General features: G+C 35.9%; 1 protein-coding gene across 2 annotated transcripts in view; it reads left to right on the top strand.

The window, feature by feature from the left end:
- Nucleotides 1–18,003, top strand: part of SMPX (small muscle protein X-linked) — a 91,241-nt gene that overhangs the window by 27,899 nt on the left and 45,339 nt on the right. The gene's annotated exons all lie outside the window — the stretch shown is intronic.

The following is an 18,003-nucleotide window of genomic DNA, read 5'->3' as shown; positions in this document are numbered from 1 at the left end:
ATGTTTATTTCTTCCCCTCTGAGTAACTTCTCTGATAAAATTGAGATTGTTTGTCTTTAAAGAAATAATATTTTAAAAGTTTTAGGAGTATTTGCTACAATAAGGCAAAGGAAATGGAATGAAATAGGACTCAGAGGGCAAAGCAGATAGGCATTAAAACAAGTTTTAAAGGTTGTTTTAACTCCTGGACCAAGTGGTTTTGATGTTGAACCCCAAAGAACACCAAATACCAAATCTGTGGTTTCTAATAAAACTTTATTCCTTTGTGTTCAATCTTTTCCCCATAAACATTCTTGAAGTGGTTTTAAGTTTTTAAGTCAAAGAGAAATATGCAATTTATAGAGGAGACAGTTGGAGGATTTTATTCCCAGGGCTGGAGGCCTACTCCCTTTCTATCTCCTCTATTTCCAGGTCCAGAGTTCCCAAGGCAAATTAGACATTTTGAACTAGGGTAGATAGATAGAAAGACAAATAGATAGATAAATGAATGGATAGCTGGATGGATGGGTGGATGGATAGCTGGATGGATGGATGGATAGATAGATGGATGGATGGATGGATAGATGGATGGATGGATGGATGGATGGATGGATGGATAGATGGATGGATGGGTGGATGGATAGATGGATGGATGGATGGATGGATAGATGGATGGATGGATGGATGGATGGGTGGATGGATGGATGGATGGATGGATAGATGGATGGATAGTTAGGTAGGTTATTTATTAAATACTTAGAATTTGTTATGTAGTGCTAGGGATATAAAAACAAGGTGGTCTACATTCTCAAAGAGCCAATATGGGGGAAGGCAAAACCTAAAGGAGACCTGGAAAGAGTGAAGGGGAGGAGTGTCCCCATGTCAGGACAAACATAGACTATCTCAGTCTAATCTACTTTTGTGACTATATCTGCCTTTTAGACTGCTGTGACTGTCATTATTATGGTGCTTCTGGCCTCAGGTCATAAGAACAGGCTACTGAAGCCTCCTCATTACTCACATGTGTGATCACCCTAGTTGCCTAGTGTAGTGTGAAGCTTGAAGTCTCCCACTAGCTGACCAGAGAATCAAGACAACAAAGTTTTCAGGGGCAAGTGGAATAGATTTGCCCCTTTCAGGAATTCCTTTGCCCTGGTAGAAGAGAGGAAGATTAGTTTCCAATGGCAAATTCCATTTGCATTTAATCCCTCCATAGAAAAATTATTTTTGCCATTGTGTGTGAAATGAACTAGGGCAACTTTTTCCCTGGAGTAGGCTGGTAACTCATCTAATCTGACTTTGAAGATGAGAGGCTGATTCATAAAAAGGTAGTGACTTGTAAGGATAAGAAGAAACTAGCCTGAGGTGAAGATTAGAATGAAAAGAATGAATATTGGAGCATCACTTTAAAAGATAGCTCAGTTGGGTATGGCAGACTCGGGTTTCCTAGTATTTTTTCACTCACCCTCTTGGCTAAAGATTCTGATAATAACAAGAAGGGAATACTTTGACCTCAGCTGAAAGTGTTCCCTGTTCAAATCCTACCCATGATACTACCTGTGTCACCTTAGAAAAATCATTTGTCCATCTACAGTCATATCATCTTTATTTGTAACATTATAGGGTTGTATTAGGTCAAGGTTCTTAACCTTGGGTAAAAGAGTTTGTTTAAAATATTTTCATTATAATTGGTTTTCTTTCTAATCCTATGTATTTCATTTTATGCATTAAAAAACCCATTAACTCCTGTCAGTATTAATTCTAAGACAGAAGAGCAAGAAGGACTAGGCAAACAGGGGTAAGTGACAGCCAGGAAGCATCTAAGACCAGATTTGACCTCAAATCCTTCTGATTCTACATTTTATACATTTAAAAACATTATTCTGAGAACGGATACATGGACCATATCAGTTTATCAAGGGTATCAATGACACACAAAACAGTTGAGAACCTTGGACTAATTAGATGGTTCTGTCTAACATTATGATAATTTTATATAGTCTGTTACTGAATTATTTCGCCTTTATGATGCTAAGTAGTTTTTAAAAATTAATTTTGTCAAGGGATGGGTTTTATCACTAAATTTATTGAAATGATTACAAATCAGATTTTGTTTTTGTTTACCAGTTTTCCCCAGAAATTCTGTCACTTGGTTCTTGTTGAAACAATTAATATCTTCCCCCTAACAACTGATTTATTAGATGTTTGGGGAAGTTTCTTTTTTTTTTAAAAACCCTTACCTTCTGTCTTGGAGTCAATATTGACTCCAAGGTGACTCCAAGGCAGAAGAGTGGTAGGCAATGGGGATCAAGTGACTTGCCCAGGGTCATACAGCTGGGTTTCTGAGGTCAGATTTGAACCTAGGACCTCCTGTCTCTAGGCCTGGCTCTCAATCCACTGAGCTACCCAGCTGCCCCCTTGGGAAAGTATTTTGCTATTAATGACTAGGATTTTACCCTCATTTTATCTTTCTTGGAATGGTTTTGGCACATCCTGAAAGGGAAAAGTTCATTTCCCAGTCTCAAAAATAAACAAACAAACAAACAAATGGCTATGTGGACCTGTGTAGTTGCTTTATATATCTGGGCTTCAGTTTCTTCATGTGCAAAATAGAGGAGGTAACTTTGAGTGAGAGACAGCTATTATTATTATTATTTTTTTTTTGGAAAGAACATTGGACTTGGAGTCAGGAGACCTAGATTTGAATTCTGCTCAAAACCTTATCCCCTATTTATGTTGATGGGCAAGTTACCTAATAGTTCTATGTCTCAGTTTCCTCATCTATAAAATAGGATTAATGATAATTGTCCTATCTGCTTCACAGAGTTGTGATGAAGGATTAATGATAATTGTCCTATCTGCTTCACAGAGTTGTGATGAAGGATTAATGATAATTGTCCTATCTGCTTCACAGAGTTGTGATGAATGTGCTTTATAAGCTTTAACACATGATCTAAACGTGTTAGGTTTGTTCTAGAATGAGCCCAAGTGCTCTTCACATAGGCACTATGAATTTATTGAATTGCATTGGATTTTAAGGACCTTACCAGTTCTGAAAGTGTGCGATTATGCAAATGATTTTTGATGAAAGACTATATTATGTCATGCTATGGACAGGGCTATCCCCAAAGTTCTAAAGAGCATAAAGTACTCTTTCTGCCACAGTGCTCCTTTTTGGCTAAAATTCCAATGATTCCAGCAACTTTGAGGAGGGAGTGCAATGTCCCCCCTGAGGCTGCATTCCATTCTCTTTGGTTATTGGCAACTCCCATGGCTAGACCAGCTGCTACAGCTGCAATAAGGTGGGATAGGGTGGAAGGGAGAGATGGTTCTAGTGTCCCAAGTTCCAAAGTGGTTTTGGAGCACATTTCCCTTTAGAAGTAACATATATATATATATATATATATATATATATATATATATATATATATATATATATATATATAAATGGCTATGTCTTGGTGGAATCATGGCTTTGGCCTTTGAATGGGAACCTAATTTCCATTTATAACTTGGTATTTATGGTAAAAATGTACAATAAATATCTCCAAATGGCTATAAACTGTCTATCTGTCAGAGGTGCCGGTACAGTTGAGTGTTCAAACCTATAATTCTTGTATTAAGCTGATCATTTCAGTATAAAAAGAGTGCAGGGTATTGTCTCTCATCACTGGGTGCTTTATAGTGTTGATGGAAGAAATCATTTGCACTATCTACTGTAAAACTTGAGCTACTCAGGAGCTGAGTGAATAGGCTTGTTGCTACTTACAACCTTAACCTTTTAGACCTAATATTTCTGTTTTGACTTTTTTTCCAACTTTATTTTCTGTTTAACTGCAGAAAACTTCTGTTGTAGGACACAAATTTAATTGTTGTATTATAACAGTATTACATGTCAACAATGTGGTTACGACCTTTATATAAAAACCAAATATGTATCCGATTTATAGTGTTTTAATTTAATCTTTGTACACCTTCCATTTTTAAGTGCTTAAATGAGTACTATATTGCAAGAAAAATGTAGTCATATAAGTAACCAGCCATTAAAATTTTACTTCTACAAAAATAAAAATTAGGGCATTTGTAATCTACTCAGCAGGGCTTCTATCTGGAAAAGGAAGGTACTTTTGCACTGAATGCAAAAGGGATGGTTTTTACAATGGAATTTTCTCAAGTCTCCACAAATATTTTAGGCACTATCCAAGGAGCAGAGGGAGACCCTCCAGGGTCTTCACCAGCCCTGCTTTGGTTGCTTAATTACTGCTCTGCTTGGGATCCTTCAATTGGTTCTCCATCTGATTTGTATAGATTTGGTTTGACATTGTTTTCAAATGAGCTATGAAAAAAAGCTCTTGGATATTCACAAACTGTCCATCAATCTTCCAGTCAGTCAAAAAGCACAGACGTGGTAGAGTGCATGGTCTTCTCCATTAGACTGTGGTCTTCTTGAGGGCAGGGACTTTCTTGCTTCTCTATGACACTCTCAGCACGGTGCCTGTACATAAGGCTGGAAATGAATGCTGGCTCGCTGGCTTACGGTGTACCAGATGCTACTTTGAATCCTGTGATATAAAGAAAGGCAAAATACAGTGCTTGTCTTCAAGGAACTCACATCCTAATGTGGGGAGACAATATGTAAACAAGATATGTATTCAAGACAGATAAATAAAAATTCAAGATAAGTAAGAGGTCAGAGAGGTGACTCAGTGGATAGAGATGGGAAATATAGGTTCAAATCTGGTCTCAGACACTTCTTAGTGTGACCCTGGGCAAGTTACTTAACCCCCATTGTCTAGACCTTACTACTCTTTTTCCTTTAAAGATAGAAGGTAAGATTAAAAAAAAAAGATAGAAAATGAAGGTAATTCTGGAGGAAAGGCACAATCAGGGTTGCTTCTTCATAGAGAGGCTGAAAAGTCACACAGTGGAATTAGAAAGGTATAAACAAGCCTTCCTCACTCTTAAAACCTCTCTTCCCAATATCACTCCCTTCCATTCCCTAATTGTTCCATCAATTATCATTATGAATGAAGACTCCTTGGCTTTATTAAATTAAAATTCCTTTCCCTGGATGCGCTCAATGCACTGAGTCTGAGTTAAAAAATTGTATCAACCAAATAAAATACTCCAGGGAGTAACAACGCAATACAGGAAGATTAGCTGTAGAGACAACCAGTAATTCACAGGGGACAAAATTCAAGAAAGGAGCCAACAATAAAACCCACAACCTATATCTATAAGTATGCGCTCAATGTATGGGTAACAGGTAAGATGAATTAGAGATCTCTAATATAAAGAGACAAGTTTGTTCTTAAAGGTCTCACTAAAACTTGAGTGAGATGGGACAAACAGTATTCTGGAGCCAGCTCTGACCATGCTGAAAGAATTGATTGGATCTCTGTTCACCCTGTTGCTTGGTCCCGTTATTTACTGACTTATTCCCATAATAGCATAGAACATAAGTACAAAACATTTCCCCCCAACATCTGGGGCTATATCAACTCTGTCCTTAGAGAGAATGTGCTTAAACTTGGCATAGTTTCTACATAACTTGGGACAGGGTCCCAAGAGCCATTCTTTGAGGCACTGATAATGACTATCTGTCTCTCTAAACACAGAATGGAATCCATCCACAGATCTCCTGGTGGCTTAGTCTCCTGACCTTGAGAAACTTCCAAGGAAATAGCCATTTGGAATCTTCTTCATTTAAAAGCAAGAAAGATTAGATATAACAAAGACAGAAGCAATATAGCAAAGTTATGCATTCTCAATTTCATGCTTGCTGCTTGTGAGAGAAAGCCTGAAGCCCTTCCTCACTCAAAGCCTCTCAACAGTTCATCTTCTTTCTCCAGTGTTAGGAAGTCTAGAAAAGCCCCCAGCAAGAGAATTGCCCTGACTGCTGAGGGCCTTTTAAAGTACCCTTTAAATTTATATTGTCCATATAGCCAATCTAAAAGGCTTTCATCATTTCTAGGAGACCAAAACCACAAAATATCTGCATGTTTCAAAATCCATGTGGGGATTGCATCAGGGAAACATATTTGTAAAGATTGGACTCAGTGGCCAGTTCCATATTACAACTTTATGACACTTTCATTCTTCAAAAGGTAGAAGAAACAACAAGGGGGGGCTTCTGTTCTAAATTTGATTTTGACTAATAAAGAGGAAACGGTTGTAAAAATAAAAGTGATGGAAACATTGGAGAAAAGTGCCTGTTTTATGTAAGAATTTGTACTGAGCTTGAGGAAAGCTGGAAATAATCTGATAGCCACCACAGATTTTGGGAGAGCAGATTTCAAAAACTAAAAAGAGGATCTTTCTCTCTCTCCCTCTTATATATATATACATATTATGTATGTATATATATATGTACATATGTATTAGTATGTATATATTCTCATATATATATATATATATATGTATATATATACTCTTGCCATTTGTCTTAGAATTAATATTGTGTATTAGTTCTAAGGGAAAAGAGTGGTAAAGACTAGGCAATTAAGGTTAAGTGACTTGCCTAGGGTTACACAACTAGGAAATGTCTGAGGTCATATTTGAATCCAGGACCTCCCATCTCTAGGCCTGGTTCTCAATCCACTGAACCACCTACCTGCCCCTGAGGTTATATTTCATAATTGAAGCCAACTCAAGAAGAATGGAAGCTCTCAAGAATGGATTAGTTTTTACAGAAAACATTTTTATTCTGAACTTCATGGACAACAACATTGTGCCAGGAATCTCTATTATGTATTATTTGCTTTTCTTTTTAAGGATATAATAAATCCAACATGTAACTTTCAAAGATGTCCTGCTTGTCTGTGTTTCCTTTTAGCTCGCTCTCTGGTATCTTTTACACATTTAAAAATGCTTCAATAGCCCTCTGGTATTCCTTTTCTTTCCTTTCCTTTTCTTATGGCAAAGACTAGGAAATGGGGTTCAAGTGACTTGCCCAGGGTCACACAACTGGGAAGTTTCTGAGGCCAGATTTGAACCTAGGACCTCCTGTTTCTAGGTTTGGCTCTCAATCCACTGGGCCACCCAGCTGCCCCCTCCCTTTTTCTTTTTGACAGTTCTATAGTTGGTTCTCTTCTCTTTCCAGCCTTTCAATGGAAAAAAACCCAAAAATGTTCTGTAACAAATATGAATAATTATGCACAACAACACACATTGTCTGTGTCCACAAAAAAAAAAAATATATATATATATATATATATCCCAATCTTCAGCCTGAATCCATACTTTGCTTGCCAAGAAAGAGGTAACATGTTTCATTGCTGGTTCTCTGGAATCATCATGGGTTATTTCATTAACCAGAGTTTAAGGAATCTTTATCTTAAGGGTACAAAGAGAAATAATTCCATTGAGGGAGAAAAGGAGAGACTGATAGGACTGAATACCAAGGAACTCATTGATCATTTTGGAAATCAAAGTCAAACACTGGGGGTAGAAACAAGGGCAGGAAATAGAAAATGAATATAAAAGAATGTCATGGTCCAGCAAGGAGAAAAAGAGCTTCCCACTGTATTTTAATTTAAAATCCAGGAATTGTTGATTTTTTGTTTGAGATTGTATTTTACATAAAATTCAAGATTTTGATTTTTGTTCAAGAAAAGATCTTCAAGGAAGAGGCTTGAAAATCCTATATCCAGAGAATGAATTGTTGCAGAAAGATGCCAGAAAATCCAGACTACATCAAGAAGATGAAGAATGAACTTTGGATATGGTTGATTGAACTGAACTTTGATTGAACATTTATTGTAAATGTACACATTTATGCCAAAAGGGACTGCCCCTAATTTGGCTTTCTGTCAACGCGCCTAGCAAAACATTGGTTTTGCTTTCTTTTCTTTTCTCTTTTCTTTTCTTTTCTTTTCTTTTCTTTTCTTTTCTTTTCTTTTCTTTTCTTTTCTTTTCTTTTCTTTTCTTTTCTTTCTTTTCTTTTCTTTTCTTTTCCTTTCTTTTCTTTTCTCTTCTCTTCTTTTCATTTCTTTTCTTTTCTATTTCCTCCCTCATTGTTCTAATTTCTATTAGAAAATTGAATATTGTATATATCTATAATTAGAAGTGCATTTAGAACTACAAAATGATTATGTTAAATGATGAATGGGGAGACTAGTCTCCCAATGATCACCAGGGGTGATTGTGAATCTTGAAATTTCTCAGACTTGTGAATGTTAAAAAATTTCCCAATGGGGGATTTTTTTATTGGGACAATTCCCTATTGGGACTATTCCCCATTTTAAACAGTGAAGCTACTTAGATCTAAAATGTGAGAACTCTACTTAGATAAAAAATGGGAAGACCTCTACTCCACCCGTACTTAAGACTGCTTTAGGGGAGAAAACTCCTTGCTGAACAATGAAAAATGCTTAAACCCATACTTAAGCCATGCCTATTTTTAGAATTAATACAAAGGGGTGCTAAGTACCTATAAAGGTCAGGCAACTTGTGAACTTACAAGGAGCAAGGAGGAAAAAACTCACTCAGAGATTCTAGCCTACTCAGGTATGGATTACTAAAAGGATTAGTCTACTCAGGTGTGAATTCAGAATGGGCTGTCCTTTGGAAAACGTCTACTGTGATTGGTCGATGGAAGAACTTAGGGGGAGGTGACATAGGAGAAAACCCCCTATATAAGAAAAGGACAGGCTGTTAGAAAGAGATCTCTGAAGCTCTCAAAAGACAGTCTCTAAGGAGGTTGTTGAGAGAAGGACAATCTCTAAGGAGGTCTCTCAAAGGAGGCTGACTCTGGCTGGAACTCCCTCTGGGGAGACTCTGTCCCCCTGAATCCTCACTTGAACAGATCTTATGGTGAGTGATTAAGGACTGACTGATCTTTTCTTTTAGGGGCTTAGGCCTGGGTTGTCCAGGCCTGGGCCGGCCTATTCTTTTCTCATTTATTTCCTTTTTTTCTCTCTCTCTTTCTTTGATTCCTTATTGTATTATTAATTAAATTCTCTATAAAACCCAGTTGACTTGGGTATATTTATAATTGGGAATATTTCCCTGGCGACCACCTTAAATATTGATTTAAAACAAGACACTGTAGTGAAAACATATTTCCTGCGGTCACAATTTACTCACCCACTCTTATATCTACTACAATTTAAGTCTTCCACTATTTTAATCACTACAGTTTATGACTTCAACCATTTTAACTCTTACAGTTTATGGCTTCCACTCTTTTAAATGTTACACCACCCCCTACCTCCTATACTGGAGAACGGAATAGGATCAAAGAGATAAACTACTGTTTAGGTGGATAGGATGATAACAGATGGCAGAAAGACTAGAGAGCTACTTAATATTGTTTTGCTTGTTTTATTTCTTAAGGAGAATAATTATTAGATAAGAAAAGACAGAATAAAATAGCTAATAGACTATTTGAGTCCAAGATAAATAAGCACATAAGAGAATACCTAGCTTTTCTCAGTTAATTCAAACCATTAGGCTCAGATTATCTATATCCCAGAGTACTAAACCAGCAAATGTGATAGCTAAGATGCTATCAGTAATCTTTGAAAGATCCTGGAGAATGAGAGAGGTAACATTTTGGAGAGAGAAAATGGCCCAGCTTTCAAGAAAAGGAAGGCAGTGGGGTTTACAAACTATAGGTTAATCAACCAGTCAATAAACATTTTTTAAGAACCCAGTATAGGCCAGGCATTGTGTTGTGCTGTGTCAATGAGCCTGAACTAATTGAAGCTAACTTCAATTCCCGCAAATATTATAGGATGTGTTATTAAAGGGGAAGTTTATGAACAGGGGGAAATAGTCCTTGAGAAATTTAAGAACAGGTTATATTAGACCAGCTTAAATGTGTGTGTGTGTGTGTTTAAGGGTTATTATGCTGATAGATCAGGGGGATACTGTAGATATTATTTACTTTGACTTTTAGCAAAGCATTCAATAGATAAAGGTGGATGTAGAACTGATTAAATGGTACCCAAAGAATCACCACTAATAGGTTCACATTGATGGAGATATCTTTTTGAGTGTATAAGGTATTTTCCCTTGACTTTATACTCTTCAACCTTTTTTGTTTTTCAGTATCATGGATGTGGTTTCACATAGCATGCATATGAAATATGCAGATGACATTAAGCTGGAAGGTATAGAAAGACCTAGGGATCTAAGTGGAATCCTTCCAACAAGTTCAGAAAAGTAAAGCCAGGATTTGAGAGGACTCCAAGGCCATGACACAAGACAAGACAAATGACTAAAGGAACTGTAGAGTGTTAGCTAGGAGAAGAAAAAACTTTGACTACTTGAAAAGTTGTCATGTAGAAGAGAGGTTATACTTGTTCTACTTGGCCCTAAAAGGAAGAACTAAGAGCAATAGATGGAAGTTGAAGAGTGTTATAAGGAAGAGAAAATTTGAGCACATGAAGTGTGCAGAGGGCAGAAGCATGGGTTAGCAGAGTGAAGAATTCTGAAATTCTACTGGAGAGAGACAATTGACCTTGGGCTGGTTCATTCTCTCTCTCTTTCTCTCTCTCTCTCTCTCTCTCTCTCTCTCTCTCTCTCTCTCTCTCTCTCTCTCTCTCTCTCTCTCTCTCTCTCTCTCTCTCCCTTTCTCTCTCAAATAAAGGCTTGTTTAATTATTAACAAGGGAAAGGTAAGAAGGGATTTGGATAACTTAAGCTAATGCTATCTATCTAAGCCCCACAAGATGTAAATGTCACCAGGAGTCTTCTTGGTTTAAACTATACTGAACTCATCTTCTATCTAGAGACGAGACTCTAATATAAATATCCTACACTAACCCAAACCAACCCCCTCCCTCTTTTGGTGGTAATGGAGATAGTTAGGCAGTTAGGCAGGACAGGGCCCAAAAAAAGGTTTTGGATCCAAAGGACCCAAACCAAATTCTCACAGACAGCTGGCTCAGATGTACAGGATCACACAAGAAGCTCAGTAGATGTTTTATTCAGGCAACAGGGAAGCAGGTAGGATGGAGAAGTCCAGGTATAACACAGCCAGCAAAGGAAAAGCCAATCCCCCTCCAGGTAAAAACAGAGAGACAATGAACCAGCCCAAGGCCAACTGTCTCTCTCCACTAGAATTTCAGAATTTTGCCCTTTGCACACTTCATGTGCTCAAATCCTCTCCTTCTTATAACAAGAGACTGCTGTAAAGAAAACAACATAAAGAAAAGTTTCCTAATTATTAGAATTATCCCAAAGTGTAGCTGAGGGTCTTGGGAGGCAATGGCTTCCCACCTCACTAAAGGGCTTCATTTGAAGCCTGGATGACTACTTCATGATTATCTTTGCAAGGAATATTATAGATGAGATTCTTTGGCAGCAATGCTTGGATGAGATTGCCTCTGAGGTCCTTATAATGTTGAACTTCTATATTACCCAGTCAATGAAAAGTGACCATTTGCTGATTTCCTTCCCAAATTCAAAACAAAATTCTTAAGATAAATCAAAGAAGAAATTAACACATAACTTTTTTTTTTTAAGATGAAGTCTTGTTAAGTGAGTGAGGTTTCCACATTTGCAGCACACTATTTGGATATCTAATTTTTAAAACAACATTATTTTCCTTCTTATGTGTCTTTATCATTTGAAAACAAAACTCTTTATCTTATCAAAGAAGAATAAATGCTCTAAGGTATAAAGTTTACAAATATATCAGGCAGGGATGTTACAAAGATACAGAATGTGATTTTACCCAAGAGCTTAACAAGTAGAATTGGAAGCATTTTTCTTCTTTTTTTTTCCATTTCCTTTCTAAATTTTACCTCTTTTGAAACTGTTAAACCATTTTCAAGGGAGGAAGCATCATTTATGTCACTACTATACATATTAAAAAAACCATTTTTACAGCCTGATAGACATTTCTTTCAAAGGAAGTCCCAAAAGAATTTTCTAGAATGCCAGTTTCAGCAAATGGTCTTTAAGCTTCTTCTCCATTCTTGTTTCTAAATGTTTATACAAGAGGAGGAAGTATAGCCCTGTGGTTCTTAGTTTAATATACTTATGAAAAAGCAATTATTTCTAGATGTGTGCTGTAGGTATAAATGGTATTTGTGCTGTTTTGCTATTGTGTAAGGGTAATGAATTTACTAACTTGAGTAGCACCTTGAGAATCAAAGGCAACAAGTAAAAGAAAATGTCATTAGCCCTTAAGTATGTTTTATTTTTTTCACTTAGCCTGTGAATTAGCTCCATTAAAGGAAACCAATTCACTCTACTTTTTATTCAAATTACATTAGAGTTGCTTCACCTCCCTGGGGTGGTAAATAGTAGGATATAGATTATACCACTGCTGTTTTGCAATACGTATTTCCATATTCCTCATGGTATGAGAGAAGACATATATCACACATGCAAGAAAAAACTCATGACAGAAATAAAGTAAAAAATGCAATGTTTTGTCAGTCAGCCTCTTAACAGTTTCCTCTTTGGCTGTAGATAACATTTTCTATCATGAATCCCTTCTTAAAACCTTGCATTGCTAATAATCATTTAGTCTTTCAATAGTTGGTCATCATACAATATATCTGTTACTGTATATAGTGTTCTTCTGGTTCTGCTCACTTCACTTTGCATCAGTTCATATAAGTCTTTCCAGTTTTTTAAAACTCATTTTGTTCATCATTTCTTATGGTGCATTAGTATTCCAAAACTATCATATACCCACAAATTTTTCATTCTTTCCCCAATTAATGAATATCCCCTCAGTTTCCAATTTTTTGCCACTACAAAAAGAACTGTTATAAATATTTCAGTAGGTCTTTTCCCTCTATCTTTAATCTCTTGGACTACACAGTAATGGAATCACTAGGTCAAAGGGAATCCACAGTCTTATGGTCCTTTGGTCATAGTTTCAGGTTCACTGTGGCAATTTTTAATGATTTCATTTATGTGAATTCTAGACATTTTCAAAGAGAATCTCTTATCCATTTCACATTCAACATTTGATGTCAAAGGATCTCCAAACAAATGATTATGTAATAAATCAAAGTTCATTCAGGGAGTGGAAAAGGAGAAAACCCATGCCCAAGATTCAGATGTCCAAATGAGATTTATTAAAGAATATTCTGTATAGCTAGCAGAGACCACAGTCTGGAGATAAGGAGGCTGCAAATCTCTGGGTTTATGTCCAGACTGAGGTGGTAACTGTGACAGTTCCAACAGAAGAGATGAGATGGGACTGCTCTTTTAAACTTATGAAAAATTTATTTCTAGTATATTGAATTATTTCTATTTCTAGGTTTTGAATTGAGGCTCTCATTTGTCCTTCAAACTTCTTTTCTCATTTCTTAGTTCCTGGCAAGGGGTGTTTCTTACATCTCCCACCCTAGAATATCTCCAGTTGTATGATGATTGAACAGTGAGATTATGGGTTCTGTCTTGCCCAGTAAATAAAAACCCTGTTAGGCCAGGTGTGTCCAAGTACAGAAGAAGAAAGTCCTTGAGTCTCCTTTGGAGTGAATGGAGAACGTCCCTCTTTATTAATTAATTAATTAACTAATTTTTAAAATTTTATTTAGTCAATTTAGAATATTTTTCCTTGGTTACAAGTCATGTTCTTTCCCTCCCCTCCCCCAAATCCTCCCATAACTGACATGCAATTCCACTGGGTTTTACATATGTCCTTGATCAAAACCTATTTAGAGTCTACATCCCCAGTAATATCTCCAACAGTTTTTCCTCTGAATGTGGATAGTGTTCTTTCTCATGAATCCCTCTGAATTGTTCTGGATCATTGCATTGCTACTACTAGAGAAATCTATTACATTCGATTGTACCACAGTGTTTCAGTCTCTGTGTACAGTGCTCCCCTGGTTCTGCTCCTTTCACTCTGCATCAGTTCCTGGAGGTCATTCCAGGTCACATGGAATTCCTCCAGTTCATTATTCCTTTGAGCACAATAGTATTCTATCACCAACAGATACCACAATTTCTTCAGCCATTCCCCAATTGAAAAGCATCCCCCATTTTCCAATTTTTTTTTTTGCCACCACAAAGAGCGCAGCTATGAATATTCTTGTACAGGTTTTTTTCCTTATTATCTCTTTGGGGTACAAACCCAGCAGTGCTATGGCTGGATCAAAGGGCAGACAGTTTTTTTTATCGCCCTTTGGACACAGTTCCAAATTACCCTCCAGAATGGCTGGATCAATTCATAGCTCCACCAGCAATGCATTAATGTCCCGACTTTGCCACATCCCCTCCAGCATTCATTACTTTCCTTAGCTATCATATTAGCCAATCTACTGCATGTGAGGTTGTACCTGAGAGCTGTTTTGATTTGCATTTCTCTGATTATAGGAGATTTAGAACACTTTTTCATGTGCTTATAAATAGTTTTGATTTCTTTATCTGAAAATTGCCTATTCATGTCCCTTGTCCATTTATCAATTGGGGAATGGTTTGATTTTTTGTATAATTGATTTAGCTCTTTATAAATTTGAGTAATTAGACCTTTGTCAGAGGTTTTTGTTATGAAGATTTCCCCCAATTTGTTGCTTCCCTTTTAATTTTGATTGCATTGGTTTTGTTTGTACAAAACCTTTTTAATTTAATGTAATCAAAATTATTTATTTTACATTTTATAATTTTTTCTCCCTTGCTTGTTCTTAAACTCTTTCTCCAGAGATCTGACAAGTATACTATTCTGCGTTCACCTAATTTACTTATAGTTTCCTTCTTTATATTCAAGTCATTCACTCATTCTGAGTTTATCTTGGTATAGAGTGTGAGATGTTGATCTAAACACAATCTCCCCCATACTGTTTTCCAATTTTCCCAGCAGTTTTTATCAAATTATGAATTTTTATCCCCAAAGTTGGGATCTTTGGGTTTATCATAGACTGTCTTGCTGAGGTCATTTACCCCAAGTCTATTCCACTGATCCTCCTTTCTGTCTCTTAGACAATACCATATTGTTTTGATGACCTCTGCTTTATAGTATAGTTTGAGATCTGGTACTGCTAGGCCCCCATCTTTCACATTTTTACCCATTATTTCCCTGGATATCCTTTATATTTTGTTCTTCCAAATGAACTTTGTTATGGTTTTTTCTAATTCAGTAAAAAAAAAATTGGTAGTTCAATGGATATGGCACTAAATAAGTAAATAAATAAGTTTGAGTAGGATTGTAATTTTTATTATGTTAGCTCATCCTACCCACAAGCAGTTAATGTTTTTCCAATTGTTAAAATCTAGTTTTAATTGTATGGAAAGTATTTTGTAGTTGTGTTCATATAGTTCCTATGTTTGTCTCGGCAGATAGATTCCCAAGTATTTTATATTGTCTAGGGTGATTTTAAATGGAATTTTTCTTTCTAATTCTTGCTGCTGAGATGTGTTGGAGATATATAGAAGTGCAACTAACTTATGTAAACTTGTTTTGTATCCTGCAACTTTGCTAAAGTTGTTGATTGTTTCCACTAGCTTTTTAGTTGATTCTCTAGAATTCTTTAAGTAGACCATCATATCATCTGCAAAGAGTGGTAGCTTGGTCTCCTCATTGCCTATTTTAATACCTTCAATTTCTTTTTCTTCTCTAATTGCTACTGCTAGAGTTTCTAGTACAATGTTAAATAATAGAGGTGATAATGGGCATCCTTGTTTCACTCCTGATTTTATTGGGAATGCATTCAATTTATCCTCATTGCAGATGATGTTTGCTGATGGTTTTAGATATATACTGTTTATTATTTTTAGGAAAGGCCTTTCTAATCCTATACTTTCTAGTGTTTTCAATAGGAATGAGTGTTGAATTTTGTCAAAGGCTTTCTCTTCATCTATTGAGATAAATCAGGTGAATTTTGTTGGTTTGTTTGTTGATATGGCCAATTATGTGGATGGTTTCCCTAATATTGAACCATCCTTGAATTCTTGGTATAAGTCCCTCCTGGTGATAATGAATAACCCTTGTGATCACTTGCTGGAGTCTTTTTACTAGTAATCTATTTAAGACTTTTGCATCTATGTTAATTAAGGAGATTGGTCTATAGTTTTCTTTCTCTGTTTTTGACCTGCCTGGTTTTGGAATCAGTACCATATTTGTGTCATAAAAGGAATTTGGTGGAACTCGTTCTTTGCTTATTATGTAAAATAGTTTGTATAGTGTTGGGATTAATTGATCTTTGAATGTTTGATAGAATTCACTTGTGAATCCATTAGTCCCTGGGGATTTTTTCTTAGGGAGTTCTTTGATGACTTGTTCAATTTCTTTTTCTGATATGGGGTTATTTAAGAATTCTATTTCTTCTTCTGTTAATCTAGGCAATTTATGTTTTTGTAAGTATTCATCAATATCACCTAGATTGCCATTTTTGTTGCCATATAACTTGGCAAAATAGTTTTAATGATTGCTTTAATTTCCTCTTCATTAGAGGTGAGGCCTCCCTTTTCATGCATGATACGGTTAATTTGATTTTCTTCTTTCCTTTTATAAATTAGATTGACGAGTACTTTGTCAATTTTGTTTGTTTTTTCAAAATCCAGCTTCTAGTCTTATTTATTAATTTAATAGTTCCTTCACTTTTGATTTTATTACTTTCTCCCTTAACTTTTAGAATCTCTAATTTAGTTTTCATCTGATGATTTTTAATTTGTTCACTTTCAGGTTTTTTGATTTACATGTCCAATTCATTGACCTCTGCCCTCCCTAATTTGTTAATATCTGAACTCAAGGATATAAATTTCCCCCTGAGTACTGCTTTGGCTGCATCCCATAAATTTTGAAAGGATGTCTCATCATTGTCATTTTCTTCAATGAAATTATTAATTGTTTCTATGATTTGTTCTTTAACTGATTTTGGAGAATCATATTATTTAATTTCCAATTAATTTTTGAATTGGCTCTCCATATGCCCTTACTAATTATTATTTTTATTACATTATGATCTGAAAAGGTTGCATTTATTATTTCTGCTTTTCTGCATTTGTTTGCTATGTTTTTATGCCCTAGTACATGGTCAATCTTTGTGAATTTACCTTGTGTTGCTGAAAAGGTCTATTCCTTTTTGTCCCTATTTTCCCCCTACATATATCTATTAATTCTAATTTTTCTAAGATTTCATTAACATCTCTTACCTCTTTCTTATTTATTTTTTGATTTGATTTATCTAGATTTGATAGTGGTAAGTTCAGGTCTCCCACTAGTATAGTTTTACTATCTATTTACTCCTTCAATTCCACTAGTTTCTCCTTTAGAAATTTGGATGCTGTGCCATTTGGTACTTACATGTTGATTACTGATATTTCCTCATCATCTATACTGCCTTTTATCAGGATGTAATTCCCTTTCCTATCTCTTTTAATTAGATCTATTTTTACTTTGGCTTTGTCAGATATCATGATTGCAACTTCTTTCTCTCAATTGAGGACCAATAGATTTTGTTTTAACCTTTAATTCTAACCCCATGAGTTAGAATTAAAGGTTAGAACAAAGGTTAGAACCTGCGTCATTTGTGTTTCTTGTAGACAACATATGGTAGGTTTTTTGTTTCTAATCCACTCTGCCATTTGTTTTTGTCTTATGGGCGAATTCATCCCATTCATGTTCAATGTTATGATTGCCCCTTGTGTATTCCTCAACATTTTGATATCTTCTCCTAGTTCTGTCCTTTCTTCTTTTGCTATATCCTTTTAAACCAATGGTTTGCTTTTAATCAGTCCCCCTAATCCCCACCCTTAATATGTTTCCCTTTCTGCTCCCTCTCTTTTTGTTCCCTTTTTATTTTTTTAGGGTCTGTCAAGTTCTCCCCCCCTCTCTTTTCCTCCCTTTTTGTACTCCCCTCCCCACTCCTCCCTTAGTTTTCCCTTTTCACTTTCCCTGTAGGGTAAGATAGAATTTGATTCCCAAATGGATCTAGATGTTCTTCCTTCTCAGAATTTATTTTACTGAGAGTAAGTTCCTCTCCTTCTTATAATATTATTCTTCCCCTCCCCTTCCCATGTGTCTCTTTGTATGATATAGATTATCCTGTTTATCTTATTTCTTCAAGTTTCTCTTGGTGCCATCTTCTATTCTCCCTTCCCTTTTTCTTTTTTT

The sequence above is a fragment of the Monodelphis domestica genome, chromosome 4 (genome assembly GCF_027887165.1).
Source record: "Monodelphis domestica isolate mMonDom1 chromosome 4, mMonDom1.pri, whole genome shotgun sequence".
Classification (NCBI taxonomy): domain Eukaryota; kingdom Metazoa; phylum Chordata; class Mammalia; order Didelphimorphia; family Didelphidae; genus Monodelphis; species Monodelphis domestica.
The sequence above is the reverse complement of the archived record's forward strand: the minus strand, read 5'-3'. Positions and strand labels throughout refer to the sequence as shown.